Source organism: Macaca mulatta, chromosome 19, assembly GCF_049350105.2.
Source record: "Macaca mulatta isolate MMU2019108-1 chromosome 19, T2T-MMU8v2.0, whole genome shotgun sequence".
Taxonomy (NCBI): Eukaryota; Metazoa; Chordata; class Mammalia; order Primates; family Cercopithecidae; genus Macaca; species Macaca mulatta.
In genome coordinates, this window is record NC_133424.1 from 55,606,629 (window position 1) to 55,623,357 (window position 16,729).

Consider the following 16,729-nt stretch of genomic DNA (forward strand, 5'->3'; position numbering starts at 1 on the left):
GTTCAAGACCCTTGCCTCAGTCAGTCATTCCGGATAACAACCATGAGTCCTGCAAAGCCCTTCAGTAATCTATTACCTGCCTAGGTGATATGTACCTAGGTGAGTGAGGTCTTCATGAGTCAAACACTCTTCTTCCTTTTCTGCCTTTCCCAACCCTACCACTCAGTTCTGTGTGCTCTGATCTGACCCCAGCTCCCAGGTTGTTTGTATTGGTCTAAGAAAGCAAGACCAGGAAGGGTAAGTTGAGAAGGAAGTAAGAGGCCAACACCGTGGAAAATGGCAAGTGAGGCTGTCATTGCTCAAAGCCACACACCCTGGGTGCATTTTATGAATTTTTCTGGATTTGGAATCTTTTCCCTGTGTGTCTATCTAGAAACTCACCCTCCTCCTACTTTCTTCTCATTACACTTTCTGTTTCTAGTGCACTTGTTTATGGCCAGAGAATGGCCATGCAACTAGTTGACAATAGAATAAAAAATGACTTTTTGTGAGACTTGGAACCTGGCCTTTCTTTTTTCCAAAACAGATTGAGGTCTCTAAAAGCTAGCTTTTATGCAGGACTGTGCAGTTGTGAGTATAGTGTTAGGGAACAGGTGCATAAGTGAAGGATGAGACAGAAAACAAAATGCTGGCTGTCAAATCCTGAAAGCAAATGGGACAGAAATCATTTTTGAAGGTGGATGTCATTCAGGAGACCTTGTTAATTTTAGAGTGTCATCTTAGCAGATGAAGTGGAGGATGAGGTTAAATTATGGAGTTAGGTGACAGTGGGCACATACTTCTCTGCCACAGGTTTTATTTTTTCTTTTTTTAATCTCCAAAAACGGGGTGGTGGCACTTAGGATATTTTTGTTAGGACTGTAGCTACATGAAAAGCCCTTAGGATAGTGCCTGGTGCATAGTGAGTGCTGTATCACTGTGTGAGATATTATAATGATGGGAATAGGCAAAAGTGCCACCCTGGCCATGCAGAGTGGGGAGGTACTTTCCAGTCAGGGTCCAGGCAGGCCAGTTGGAGATGAAGCTGGTTAGTAGGGAAGCTTAACTTCCAGGAGTAGAAGAATTTAGGAGGAGTAACTCATGCACAACATTCTGTAAACATTCATTTACCTAACAGTAGGAATGCTCAGAGTGGATGTGGCTTCTGTGACAATCATTGTCTCCTGGGAATCTAAGGATGTGTCCTAGAGTGGAATGGCTGTGATGTAAGCCAAACCCAGAAATGGGCTTCAGGGCTGCGTTGCAGACAGCATTCATCTTGCTAAAGGAATACCCTCTTCTGGCCCAGGCCATTATTTTTGTTTTTATACTATCCTAATTTTTAGGGCATAAGGAGAAAGACTGAAGAATAAAATAATGAAGTGCATGTATGAAATAACAGGGTAGAATTGAGACTGGTATATGTAAGTTAAGACAAATCGTGTATAAATTTTGTGTGAACATAAAAAGGATTTCTTGTTGCAAACAGACTTCTCCATATACATAATACCATTGCCTTGAGTGGGAAACAGAGTCTGTCACGAGAACACACCATCAGAGTCATGAGAGAATGGGTAGTGTGGCATCTTTAATTCGCAGGATAGACTGAGAAAGTTATTGAAGAGAAAGGAGTTGAAGGAGAAGATAGGTGAGGGCAAGAAAAATGGGATGGTGAAAGGAAAGGACTGAAAGGAATGTTTACTGAGGGCTCATCAGGTACCAGGCTCTGTGACTAATGTCTTACACATGTTAATTTCCTCTTCCACTGTCATTTTCTGATGCAGTAAGAGTCAACCTTACACCGCAGATGAGGAAAGAGGCTGAGGGAGGTCAAATGAGGAACTTAGGTTCATTCAGCCACTTCATAGCAGAGCGAGTATGTTTCACTGTGGTTTGTGCAGATAGAAAAGTGAGACATGGAAGGAAGGCAAAGCGTACATTTGTTGTGGGTAATGTTTATGAAAGTGACCTGTATGAGACAGAACAATGGCCTCTTAAAAATGTCCACATCTGGGCTGGGTGCAGTGGCTCACACCTGTAATCCCAGCACTTTGGGAGGACGAGATGGGCAAATCATGAGATCAGGAGTTCGAGGCCAGCCTTGCCAACATGGTGAAACCTGTTTCTACTGAAAATGCAAAAATTAGCTGGGTATGGTGGCGGGCATCTGTAATCCCAGCTACTTGGCAGGCTGAGACAGGAGAATCATTTGAACCTGGGAGGTGGAGGTTGCAGTGAGCTGAGAGCACCCCACTGCATTCCAGCTGGGGCAACATGAGTGAAACTCTGTCTCAAAAAAAAAAAATAATTCTCATCCTAACCCTTGGAACACATGCATTTACTTTTCTTGGAAAAAACACTGTTCAACGGTGACACAGTTGAGTATGTTGAGATGGAAAGCTTATTCTGGGTTATCTGGGTTTTTCCCAGTGTCATCATAAAGGTCCTTGTAAGTGAAAGAGAAAGGTAGGAGAGTCAGAGTGAGAAGGATGCAGGCTGAGAGACTCCACTGGCCATTGCTTGCTGTGAACATGTGTGACAAGACAAAATTTCAACAAATTTAGTTATACATGGAATTGGGTTTAATTTGTCATTTATGATTTGGGGCAGCTCCCCTCTACAGATACAGTGATAACTCCCCCTGGGCAATACAATAACAAAACAGTGGGTTTTGTCAAATGCGAATCAGTAAACAAAGCCATAGAAATAAATTGATTGGTTATCATCAGAGTACTTCAGGTCACTTATTTTGGTAAAAGTTGAAGCAGAGGGGACTTCCTTATTACGCTCACTCATGTAGACTGGAATCTTCTATTTACAGGAAAATATGATCTGTTTTGAGAGCTATCTGAATCCTTAAAATTTCAGTGGGAGTATATAACATCCAGCCCGTGTGGCTGTATTTTGTAGTGTCTGTACTCTCACTTAGGTGAAAATATGATCAAAACTTAAAGAATTAACATTAGTCTCAGTAACTGTAGTTTTGGGCTTTCATAATTTCTCTTTTCTTTTTTTAATTTCCTTTGTCTTTTAAAAAAATTTTTTATTCTTTATGTTCTAGGGTACATGTGCACAACATGCAGGTTTGTTGCATATGTATACATGTGCCATGTTGGTGTGCTGCACACCTTAAGTCGTCATTTACATTAGGTATATCTCCTTATGCTTTTCTCTCCACTTCCCCCACCCCACAACAGACTCTGGTGCGTGATGTTCCCCATCCTGTGTCCAAGTGTTCTCATTGTTCAATTCTCACCTATGAGTGAGAACATGTGGTGTTTCGTTTTCTGTCTTTCTGATAGTTTGCTCCAAATGATGGCTTGCAACTTCATCCTTGTCACTGCAAAGGACGTGAACTCATCCTTTTTTATGGCTGCATAGTATTCCATAGTGTATATGTGCCACATTTTCTTAATCCAGTCTCTCGTTAATGGACATTTGGATTGGTTCCAAGTCTTTGCTATTGTGAATAGTGCCACCATAAACATACGTGTGCATGTGTCATTATAGTAGCATGACTTATAATACTTTGGGTATATACCCAGTAATGGGATGGCTGGGTCAAATGATATTTCTAGTTCTAGATCCTTGAGGAATCACCACACTGTCTTCCACAATGGTTGAACTAGTTTACAGTCCCACCAACAGTGTAAAAGTGTTCCTATTTCTCCACATCCTCTCCAGCACCTATTGTTTCCCGACTTTTTCATGTTCGCCACTTTTACTGGTGTGAGTTGGTATATCATTGTGGTTTTGATTTGCATTTCTCTAATGCCCAGTGATGATGAGCATTTCTTCCTGTGTCTGTTGGCTGCACGAATGTCTTCTTTTGAGAACTGTCTATTCATATCTTTTGCCCCCTTTTGATGGGGTTGTTTGCTTTTTCCTGTAAATTTGTTTGAGTTCTTTGTAGGTTCTGGATATTAGCCCTTTGTCAGATGTAGATTGCAAAAATTTTCTCCCATTCTGTAGGTTACCTGTTCACTCTGATGGTAGTTTCTTTTGCTATGCAGAAGCTCTTTAGTTTAATTAGATCCCATTTGTCAATTTTGGCTTTTGTTGTCATTGCTTTTCGTGTTTCAGACATGTAGTCCTTGCCCATGCCTATGTCCTGAATGGTATTGCCCAGGTTTTCTTCTAGGGTTTTTGGTTTTTTATGTCTGACATTTAAGTCATTAATCCACCTTCAATTAATTTTTATATAAGTTGTAAGGAAGGGATTCAGTTTCAGCTTTCTACTTATGGCTAGCCAGTTTTCCCAGCACCATTTATTAAATAGGGAATTCTTTCCCCATGTCTTGTTTTTGTCAGGATTGTCAAAGGTCAGATGATTGCAGATGTGTGGTATTATTTCTGAGGGCTCTGTTCTGCTCCATTGGTCTATCTCTGGGTGTCAATTTTAGATCTTTCCTGCTTTACTTATTGGCATTTAGTGCTAGAAATTTCCCTCTACACACTGCTTTAAATATGTCAGAGATTCTGGAATGTTGTATCTTTGTTTTCATCGGTTTCAAACAATATCTTTATTTCTGTCTTCATTACGTTATGTATCCAGTAGTCATTCAGTACCAGATTATTCAGTTTCCATGTAGTTTTGTGGTTTTGAGTGAGTTTCTTAGTCCTGAGTTCTAGTTTGATTGCACTGTGGTCTGAGAGACAGTTTGTTATAACTTCTGTTCTTGTACATTTGCTGAGGAGTGCTTTACTTCCAACTATATGGTCAATATTGGAATAAGTATGATGTGGTCTGAGAAGAATGTATATTCTTTTGATTTGTGGTGGAGAGTTCTGTATATGTCTATTAGGTCCGCTTGGTGGAGAGTTGAGTTCAATTCCTGAATATCCTTGTTATTTTTCTGTCTCGTTGATATGTCTAATGTTGACTGTTGGGTTTTAAAATCTCCCATTATTATTGTGTGAGAGTCTAAGTCTCTTTGTAAGTCTCTAAGGGCTTGCTGTATGCATCTGGGTGCTCCTGTATTGGGTGCATATGTATTTAGGATGGTTAGCTCTTGTTGTTGGATTGATCCCTTTACCATTATGTAATGGCCTTCTTTATCTCTTTTGATCTTTGTTGGTTTAAAGTCTATTTTATCAGAGACTAGGATTGCAACTTCTGCCTTTTTTTGTTTTCCATTTGCTTGGTAGATCTTCCTCCATCCCTTTATTTTAAGCCTATGTGTGTCTCTGCACGTGAGATGGGTCTCCTCAATACAGCAGGCTGATGGCTCTTGACTCTGTATCCAATTTGCCAGTCTGTGTCTTTTAATTGGACCATTTAGCCCATTTACATTTAAGGTTAATATTGTTATGTGTGAACTTGATCCTGTCATTATGATGTTGTATGGTTATTTTGCTTATTAGTTGATGCAGTTTCTTCCTAGCATCGACGGCCTTTACATTTTGGCATGTTTTTGCAGTGACTGGTACCGGTTGTTCCTTTCCATGTTTAGCGCTTCCTTTAGGAGCTCTTCTAGGGCAGGCCTGGTGGTGAAAAAGTCTCTCAGCATTTGCTCATCTGTAAAGGATTTTATTTATCCTTCACTTATAAAGCAGAGTTTGGCTGAATATGAAATTCTGGGTTGAAAATTCTTTTCTTTAAGAATGTTGACTATTGGCCGCCACTCTCTTCTGGCTTGTAGAGTTTCTGCTGAGAGATCAGCTCTTAGTCTGATGGCTTCCTTTTGTTGGAAACCCGACCTTTCTCTCTGGCTGCCCTTAACATTGTTTCCTTCATTTCAACTTTGGAGAATCTGACAATTATGTGTCTTGGAGTTGCTCTTCTCGAGGAGTATCTTTGTGGCATTCTCTGTATTTCCTGAATTTGAATGTTGGCCTGCCTTGCTAGGTTGAGGAAGTTCTCCTGGATAATATCCTGCAGAGTGTGTTCCAACTTGGTTCCATTCTCCCCGTCACTTTCAGGTACACCAATCAGATATAGATTTGGGGTTTTCACATAGTCCCAAATTTCCCAGTGGCTTTGCTCATTTATTTATACTCCTTTTTCTCTGAACTTCTCTTCTCGATTATTTTCATTCATTTGATCTTCAATCGCTGATACCCTTTCTACCAGTTGATCGAGTTGGTTACGGAAGCTTGTGCATTTGTCACGTAGTTCTCGTTTCATGGTTTTCATTTCTATCAGGTCGTTTAAGGACTTCTCTACATTGGTTATTCTAGTTAGCCGTTTGTCAAATCTTTTTTCAAGGTTTTTAGTTTTTTTGCACTGGGTTCGTACTTCCTCCTTTAGCTCGGAGAAGTTTGATTGAAGTCTTCTTCTCTCAACTCGTCAAAGTCATTCTCTGTCCAGCTTTACTCCGTTGCTAGCGAGGAGCTGTGTTCCTTTGGAGGGGGAGAGGCTCTCCGAGTTTTAGAATTTTCAGCTTTTCTGCACTGCTTTTTTGCCATCTTTGTTGTTTTATCTACCTTTGGTCCTTGATGATGGTGACGTACAGATGGGGTTTTGGTGTGGATGTCCTTTCTCTTTGTTAGTTTTCCTTCTAACAGTGAGGACCCTCAGCTGCAGGTCTGTTGGAATTTCTTTGAGGTCCACTCCAGACCCTTTTTGCCTGGGTATCAGCAGCGGAAGCTGCAGAAGAGTGAATATTGCTGAACAGCGTGTCTGATCATTCTTCTGGAAGCTTCCTCTGGAAGCTTCATCTGAGAGGTGTACCTGGCCGTGTGAGGTGTGGGGTGTCAGTCTGCCCCTAGTGGGGATGTCTCCCAGTTAGGCTACTCAGGAGTCAGGGACCCACTTGAGTAGACAGTCTGTCCATTCTCAGATCCCAAACTCCATGCTGGGAGAACCACTACTCTCTTCAAAACTGTCAGACAGGGACATTTACATTGGCAGAGGTTTCTGCTGCCTTTTGTTTGGCTATGCCCCGACCTCAGAGGTAGAGTCTACAGAGGCATGCAGGCCTCCCTGAGCTCCGGTGGGCTCCACCCAGTTTAAGCTTCCTGGCAACTTTGTTTACCTACTTAAACCTCAGCAATGGCAGGTGCCCCTCCCCCAGCCTTACTGCTGCCTTGCAGTTAGATCTCAGACTGCTGTGCTAGCAATGAGGGAGCCTCCATGGGCATGGGACCCTCCAAGCCAGGTGCAGGATATGATCTCCTGATGTGCCGTTTCCTAAGACCCTTGGTAAAGCACATTACTAAGGTGGGAGTGACCTGATTTTCCAAGTGTTGTTTGTCACAGTTTCCCTTGGCTAGGAAAGGGAATTCCCTTCCCCGTTGTGATGCCTCACCCTGCTTCTGCTCTCATTCGTTGGGCTGCATCCACTGTCCTGCACCCACTGTCCAAGATGCCCCAGTGAGATGAACCTGGTACCTCTCTTGGAAATGCAGAAATCACTCGACTTCTGTGTTGCTGGTGCTGGGAGCCGCAGGCTGGTGCTGTTTCTTTTCGGCCATCTTGGCGCCACCTCCCCTTTTCTTTTTTTTAAATGGAGTCTCACTCTGTGGCCCAGGCTGGATTGCAGTGGCATGAACTCGGCTCACTGCAGCCTCCATCTTCTGGATTCAAGTGATTCTCCCACCTCAGCATCCCAAGTTGCTGGGATTATATTGTGGGATCTGGCCAGCAGCCCACAGTGTAACAGGCCTCTTTCTTTGTTCCCAGGTGGATTGGCAGGTCAAGAAATAAAAGACACACCCATGATTGTGAAAGTGGGTCCAGGTGGGGCATTGCCATCTGGTCCTGTGATGCCACCAATGCACTGGATAAACCAGCATTTATTATTAAGCTTAGTGAGGGCGGGGGTAGGTTAGTGAGGGATTTAGGGTCGTTTGATTATGAGGTGAGATGGTCACATGGGGTTGAAATAATTATTTAACATAACATCGGTATGCAGAAGTACAGTATACAGAGATAAGAATTTACATCATAGTGTGTGCATCAGTAATTTCTAACAGTCTTAAAACACAGTCAATCCATATCCTATGATTAGCAAGATATTAATCAGCAGTAACAGTTGCAGAAAAAGCTGTTCCAAGCAATCAATAGAAACAGGACGTGAAGCTAGATAACCAGTTAAACCAAAAAATTATCTGAATGGAGTATGCCTAAACCCTGAAGAGACCTAGAAGAGCTGTGACATGATAAGGGTATTTATAACCCTATCTTATCCATATGAACATACGCCCCTCATGTGTCAATTTATAGGCTCTCCACAAGGGTTGCATCCCATTCCCAGAGCTATGAACATCTACTTTTCTGAGATAGGAATCTTGGTGATGTGAAACCTCCCTGACTACACGTCCATTTATAGGCTCTCTGCAGGGGGATGTATATCACGTGCTGTTGGCTCATTCTGGCAGCCAATCCTGGCATTGTCTTTACACAATCCTGCATGCAATTTTGAATTTACAACAATCTGGAGCGTTTCATCTTTTGTTCCATAGCAATGGTTTCGGGGGGGGTCTCCCTACAGGACTACAGGTGTGCACCACTACACCCAGATAATTTTTGTATTTTTAGTAGAGACAGGGTTTTGCCATATTGACGAGGCTGGCCTCAAATTCTTGACCTTGTGATCCACCTGCCGTGGCCTCTGAAAGTACTGGGATTACAGACGTGAGCCACTGTACCCGGCACATAAACCACACATTTCTTTGAGTTTTCGAATTCCAGCCCAAGAGAAACAATTTGATATTTGAGGAATGGATGCACACAAATATTTGCACACAAATAAAAATGTCTGTAGATTGCACCACACGAGGGAGACTACCAGTATGACTATCAGGATGAAAATATCAAGAGTTTGGAATATGCGCCTTAGGCAAGATGCAAACAACTACAATAGAATAGATCAAAGAAGAAGCCAGAAGAGTCTAGTCATTTTAACCAGGCAGCACATTTGTTGATTTTTACAACTGAGTCTCTATAATACCCGATGTATTTATCCATGTGCAACAAGAAGTGTTAGAAACTGCACAGTCTCCCCCCTGCTTAGCTGGTAGAGAGCAATTCTATTTTCTAGCATTGCATGTCTATGTTAAATTAAAACAGGGAGTGAGAAGAATAGGCAAGTATACAAGTAGAAGCCTAAAAAAAACTCCATATACTTGAGGAAAAAGTTGTGTTAAAGATGCAGCTAAGGGCAGCCTTTGGGTGGACTAAAGGATCTCCTGTTATGTAAAAATGTGTGGGTCAGGTGCAGTGGCTCGTGCCTGTAATCCCAGCACTTTGGGAATCCAAGGCTTCCGGATCACCTGAGGTCGGGAGTTCAAGACCAGCCTGACCAGTGTGTAGAAACCCGGTCTCTACTAAAAATACAAAATTAGCCTGGTGTCGTGGTGCATGCCTATAATCTCAGCTACTAGGGAGGCTGGAGCAGGAGATTCACTTGAACCCAGGAGGCAGAGGTTTTGGTGAGCCAAGATTTTGCCATGGCACCCCAGCTTGGGCAACAACAGAGAAACTCCATCTTAAAAAAATAATAATGTGGTTGACATGATATATCTGACACTGTTAACTTACTCTCAGAAGCTACTTCTTGGGAAATCCTAAGTACAGCATTATTCTGGGAAGCAAAGGAGACAGGCATAAGCAAGGACAAATTAAGAGAGGTAAGAGTCTCATCATGATTGACAGTCTTGTTCTGACATCTTGAGAAAAGCTGTCCACAGTGTACAGTCATCAACTTGTTGTCGTGCTTTGCAGTATAAGTGTCTCTAAGTGATGGTGTTGAACATTTGGTGAGCTCTGAGTGGCCCACACATCAGACACGAGGGTTTTCCCATGAAATTTACATTGAGTTGTATACCTCTACCTTATATGGCTTCAGGAACAGAGCTGTTCTTGTTCTTAGTGATTTCATTAGAGAAAATTTAATTGGAAGAACTAAAAGAATTCAGGGTCCAGTCCAGTCTACCAGTAGATTGTAAATGCTCAAAGATAATGAACAGTGGTTCAATCTGGTAACAGGTATACTACAGTTTTTCTTTTCAACATAATTTTTCTCTAAATAGGAGTCTGTATTTTTACCAAAGATAATTCCAGTAGGATGAATTGTTTGCAAAATAGGTTGACTCTCACCAAATTGCCTAGATTTTTTACCTAGGCAATTTTTACCATTACCAGCAAGAGTGGCAATGGACCATAGAAGATCTTTTTAAACTTTGCGTTCTTAGAAGTTTTATAAGACTCTCAGATTAAGTTTCCAAAAACCTCTTGAGACTCGGAAGCCAAATCAAGGCCAACTTCAGACTTTCCCTGCATTCCGTATGGGTTTATTCTATGTATATTCTCAAATACAACATCCCAGTCAAAGCCTTAGTAACATAACCAATGTTTTCAAATGTGTCATGTTATAAAGAGAGTAGATTCTTACTGAACTTGTGCAAATAACTTTATTACCATAAGCCTATGAATACTCACAAATAGTTTCCCAATTCTGAGGTACTCAGATTGGGAACAAAAGCAAATGTTTTGACTTTTGTTTACAAAAGTATACTTTATCAAATTTCTGTAAAGTATAAAGAGCTTAAAAGAGAAAGTCCATAAATCTGGAGAATAACACATTCAACGAATCAGCACATTTTCAAAGAAAAAATTATGAGAATATTATCCTTTTGATGATTAAGTCAAATATAACTGAGTTTTTTTCGTCTTCGTCTTGAATTTCATGAAGGTATCAGTCTGTTCATTAAAATTTTGAAAGTTCTCAGAGAGTCCAGTGGTATGATCCTGAAGTTATCAGAAACTTGTATTCAAGAGTCGTTGTCAGAGTCTTTTCCATATATCTCCTTGAAGAAAAAGCAATTTTGGACTGTAGCTGACTGTAAATACTTCGAGGAAGAATCAAAGCAACGGTCTGCGAATGACAAAGATTTAAAATGATCATGGTTAAAAATCTAATGAGATTTTTATTAGGTTGATTATGGTAAAGACACAACTCACATAGAAATCTAGTTGCTTCTGTGGCATACGACACTATGACTGATAACATATTCGATTTCCAGAAATTTCATACGGTTTTTAGAACTCTTTTTTTTTTTTTAATTTTTTTTTTCCTTGAGATGGAATCTCACTCTGTCACCCAGGATGGAGTGCAGTGGCAGGATCTCCGCTCACTGCAAACTCCACCTCCAGGTTCACGCCATTCTCCTGCCTCAGACTCCGGAGTAGTTGGGACTACAGGTGCCTACCACCACACCCGGTGAATTTTGTTTTTGTGTTTTCAGTAAAGAGGGGGGTCTCACCGTGTTAGCCAGGGTGGTCTCGATCTCCTGACCTCATGATCTGCCAGCCTTGCCTCCCAAAGTGCTGGGATTACAGGCATAAGCCACTGCGCCCAGCCTAGAATACTCATATTATTAACATTCCCATAAACGTTATTTAGAGAAGGTTTAGCAACACTTATCACTTATTTGAAAATGCTTTATATATATTTTAACATATAAAATAAGGTGGCTTTCCCATTCAGCTTCTGTTTCCCAGCTGGATTCCTGAGTTCTTGGTGTAGCCCATTAATAATTAGGGCCAAAAACTCATAGTCTTACATATGTTCAAAAACGTCCTTAGGTAATTCCAGTACTTCTACTTCAAAATCATTGACTTAGTTGTAAGTTCTACCTTTTATAATAAGAGTTCTCCATCCTCATTACATGTTAGTAGTGTCAGGGAAGACTTAAAAATTATCAATGCCTGGGTCCCTCTCCAGACCTTTAAACTGGAACTCATGGGTGGGGCTTGAGCATCCACTTTTAAAAATGTTTTCCAGTGATTCCAAAGTGTAGCTATATTTCCCATCAGATTTCTCTGATTTCTTGTGGCCTTCACTTTTTTTCTATTTTGGTATCATGATGAATTTCAGATCTCATTTCCTATCTTATGCTTTATGTCCCCTGGGGTAGGGACCTTGCCTTCTTCATTTCTGTATCTTTTTTGAACAAGTGAATTAGTCATCAGGAAAAGGTCTCCACCACACATACATTGTGTTCTGAGTCTCAGGTTCACAGGCTGATCCTAAAGTCTTTTTCCTCCATGAGGTCACAGGTTGCTTGTGATGAAGGGAGTGGTTAAGTCTGTAGTGCAGATGATGGAGGGGAATTCACCCTGTTTTTAGGCATAGCATTGGAACTAAGAATTTTATGTCTATATGGGTGAAGGGGCAGGGATGTGTAGGAAGACAGTTCTAATTAGGATGGAGGAATTATACTAGGAAGTAGAAGTAAAGGAAGTGAGAAGGATTAGTAAACAGAAGAAATGTGAACTTACCAAATAGGCTAGTGTAGACCCCTGAAGATTCTTGATTAAGTGAATTAACTAGATTTTAGAAAGGTAATGAGGCAGTCATATGCAAGGAAGGTTTCAAAGTCTAGACACAAGAAGTCAAGCAATACTTTGAGAAGTGGTTGGTCTTTATGGGAATGGAGAGAATTACACTATTGAGAGATGTGAAAAATAATGAAGAGGGTTTCACAATGTGAAATTGTGTTTCTCATTTGAATCTGAGAAATAAACGAGACAATTATGGCTAAAAGACATTGGGGTGGAGGGAGCATAAAGGCCAGGGAGAAAGGGAACTGCAGGAATTAGTGCTGAGAAGCAGGAGTTTAGTGGAAGAAGGAGGAGATCCAGTCCCAGATACAGGCCAATAAGTCTTTTCCCTGTCCCAAGTATGGCAGTCAGCCTGCAGGAAGCGGTACAAGAGAAAAGGCCATCATACCTGCCAGACTTCCTGAAATACAGAAATGACATCACGGCTGCTATCTCCGATCAATGCCAGGATAGATGTCCTCTTCCTGAAGAAGCTGACATGGAAAGAAAAGAAAAGAAGGAATGGAGATGATGTTACTTTACAGGGGGGAACCTCAGGAACCAGCATGTAACATGAGGTAGTCTATAACTGTTTCTTCAAGGAAAGCATTATTTCTTTTGGAAAGTTGATGGGAGATGATTATATTCCTGCAGTTTTTTTTCCTCTCTCACCTTGTTTCTAGGCTTTTTATCAGTCCTCTGTCAATTCTCTACTGCACTCAGATATTTCAGAAAGATTTCGGATGTGTGAAAGGCTGATCGCTATTTTCTACTTCAGTAGAACTATCCACCTTTACAACTTTTCATGGTTGCCTCTTTTTCTCAGTGTCTCTGTGGTGGCAGCCATAAATGAGACCCTGTCAGGTCTCCGTGGCAGGGACCTGATTGACAGAAGGCCCAGGTCAGCGCATTTCAAATTCACCACCTCCTTTGCACAGAAAGCTTCCTTCCCACAGGCTTGCAGCAAGGGCGTGTAAGCATGCCTAGTTCTCTGAGGCTCTCTTTAACTCTAATGGGTGACTGGTTGGAGGACTCCCCATCAGCCTTGCAAAAACTCTCTTAGAACTGCATTGATAACTAAAATTTCTTTCCCTTTCTTTTTCATGGGAGTCAGCTTTGCATAGTGGTCTGTGGGTTCTCCCACACTACCTTCATGCCTGCCCCACATTCCCTCACAGGTGTCCTCCCTGATAATTTATCTTATTTGTCTAGTCCTATCCTGGATGCATCTCAGTTGGTAAAAAAAAAAAAAAAAAAAAAATACCAGGATTGATTCTTTACACTTAGATATTTTCCTTTCTCTCCCACAAGCAGTCAGTAACCATGTCCTAGTGTTTTATGTGTTACCTCTTTTTCTATATATATAGGGAAATAGGTACTGTTGAGGGGCACATCTTATGTGCCAGGTCCTGTGCTAAATACTTTACCTGTACCTCATTTAATTCACACGATAACCCTGTAAGTTACATATTATTTCCATATTGCCAATGAAAAGACACAAGCTTAGAGTAGTGTAAAAACTTTCCTGGTGTCATATGGCTACTAATAGGAGGATCTGAGATTTCATTCTGGGACTATTAGACCTCACGGCTAATGATGATAGTAGTAATATAGCAGCTGACGTTGGTTCGTCTGTGTGTGGCATCTTGTTTCATTGACTGCAATAAACCTTTAAAAGAATGGTATGAAGCAAGCTCTGTCATGCTTCAGGATATGAAAGAAGAACAAACTAAACCCAAGCACAGTGAATGAAGTAAACAATATGGATTAGAGTGGATAAAAATAAAATGGAAAATGGAAAAAGAATACAGTAAATTAATGAAACCAAAGTTGATTCTTCAAAATAAAATCAACAAAATTGACGACCATTAACTAGACTGAGAAAAAGAGAGAGAAGATTAAAATTACTAAAATCAGAAATGAAAATGGAGTCCAAGCATGGTGGGTCATATTTTAATCCTAGCACTTTGGAAGGTCATAATGGGAGGATTTCTTGAGGCCAGGTGTTTGGACCAGCATAGGTAACCTCGGGAGACCCTGTCTCTACAAAAAAAAAAATTTAAACCAATTAGCAGGGCATGGTGGCAAGCATCTGTAGTCCTAGTATCTTGGGGGGCTGAAGAAGGAGAATTTCTTCAGCCCAGGAGGTTGAGGCTGCAGTGAGGCATATTCACACCACTGTATTTCAGCCTGGGCTGGCCTACAGAGTGAGAGCCTGTCTCTCTCTCTAAAAAAAAAGAAAATAAAATAAAAGTAAAAAAGAAAAAACAGAAAATGAAATGATTACTACCAATTCTAATAAAATAATGATTATAAAATTACTGTAAATAATTGTATGCCAATAAACCGTATAACCTAGATGGAATAGACAAATTCCTAGAAAAACACAAAAATATGAATAGAACAATAATCAGTAATAAGATTGAATCAATGAAAGCATTTGATGAAATTCAATATTTTTTCATAATAAAAACATTCTAACTAAGAATGTAAGGAAACCACCTCAACATAAAGGTAATATGTGAAAAAACCCAATGCTAACATCATACTCAATGGAGAAAGACTGAAAGCTTTCCCTGTTTGAGCAGGAACAAGACAAGGTTGCTGCTTTGGACACTTCTATTCAATGTAGTATTGAAAGGTCTAGTCAGAAAAATTAGGCAAGTATTTTTAAAAAGACATTCAAATTGGAAGAAAGGAGTAAAATTATTTCTGTTCGCAGATAACTTGAACTTTATCTAGAAAATCCTAAAGATGGACAAACCTATTAGAATTGATAAATGAATTCAATAATGTTCCACAATACAAAATCAACATTGAAACATCAGTCATATTTCAATACACTAACCATGAACAATCCGAAGGGAAATTAAGAAAAAATATTTAATTTGTATTAATATCAAAAAGAATAAAATATTTAGGAATAACTTTAACCAAAGAGGTGAAATGATTATACCTGAAATCCGTAAAATATTGCTTAATGATGACATCAATAAAATGAAAGACATTTTGTTTTCATGAATTAGAAGACTCACCATTGTCAGGACAATGCTACTCAAAGTGAGCTGCAGATTCAATATAATTCCTCTCAGAATCTCAGTGACATTTTTGCAGTAAAAGAAAAATCCATCCTAAAATTTATATTGAAACTCATGACCCTAAATAGACAAACAACTTTGAACAGGAAGAGTGAAGCTGGAGGACTCACACTTCCTGATCTCAGCATTTACTACAAATCCCCAGTAACCAATACAGTGTGTACTGGCATAAAAGAGGACATAGAAATTAATGAAATGGAACAGAGACTCCAGAAAGAAATACTTGCATATATGGCCAAATGATTTTTTTTTTTTATACTTTAAGTTGTAGGGTACATGTGCATAACGTGCAGGTTTGTTACATATGTATACTTGTGCCATGTTGCTGTGCTGCACCCATCAACTCGTCATTTACATCAGGTATAACTCCCAATACAATCCCTCCCCCCTCCCCCCTCCCCATGATAGGCCCCGGTGTGTGATGTTCCCCTTCCTGAGTCCGAGTGATCTCATTGTTCAGTTCCCACCTATGAGTGAGAACATGCGGTGTTTGGTTTTCTGTTCTTGTGATAGTTTGCTAAGAATGATGGATTCCAGCTGCATCCAAGTCCCTACAAAGGACTCAAACTCATCCTTTTTTATGGCTGCATAGTATTCCATGGTGTATATGTGCCACATTTTCTTAATCCAATCTGTCACTGATGGACATTTGGGTTGATTCCAAGTCTTTGCTATTGTGAATAGTGCTGCAATAAACATACGTGTGCATGTGTCTTTATAGCAGCATAATTTATAATCCTTTGGGTATATACCCAGTAATGGGATGGCTGGGTCATATGGTACATCTAGTTCTAGATCCTTGAGGAATCGCCATACTGTTTTCCATAATGGTTGAACTAGTTTACAATCCCACCAACAGTGTAAAAGTGTTCCTATTTCTCCACATCCTCTCCAGCACCTGTTGTTTCCTGACTTTTTAATGATTGCCATTCTAACTGGTGTGAGATGGTATCTCATTGTGGTTTTGATTTAGAAATGCAAATCAAGGCCAAATGATTTTTATCGACTGTGCCAAGATCGTTCAATGGGGAAAGGACAGTGTTCTCACCAAATGATATTGGAAAAGCTGGATATCCCAGGGCAAGAATGAGTGGAACCTTTACCTAGCATCATATACAAAAATTAACCCACAATAGGTCAGATATCTAAATATAAGAGCAAAATCTATACAACTTTTAGAAGAAAACAGGATAAAAACTTCATGATATTGCATTTCACAATGATTTCCTGGTTGTAACAACAAAAGCATAGGCAACAAATAAAATGGATAAATTGGAATTCATAAAAATCAAAACCTTTTTTATATCAAAGAACATTATCAAGAAAGTAAGACGGCAACCCATGAAATGAGAAAAATATTTGCAAATTATAAGTGTGATAAGAA

The 16,729-nt window shown here is 40.2% G+C and overlaps 2 long non-coding RNA genes across 2 annotated transcripts in view; one reads left to right on the plus strand and one right to left on the minus strand.

The window, feature by feature from the left end:
- LOC144337573 (uncharacterized) overlaps positions 1–11,314 on the minus strand; it is a 48,742-nt gene extending 37,428 nt beyond the window's left edge. The window contains exon 1 of the long non-coding RNA XR_013410783.1: positions 9,971–11,314. This is a non-coding gene — a long non-coding RNA (uncharacterized LOC144337573). The remainder of the gene's footprint in view (positions 1–9,970) is intronic.
- The window catches only part of LOC106994786 (uncharacterized), a 188,046-nt gene that overhangs the window by 13,800 nt on the left and 157,517 nt on the right, over positions 1–16,729 (plus strand). The window lies entirely within an intron of this gene.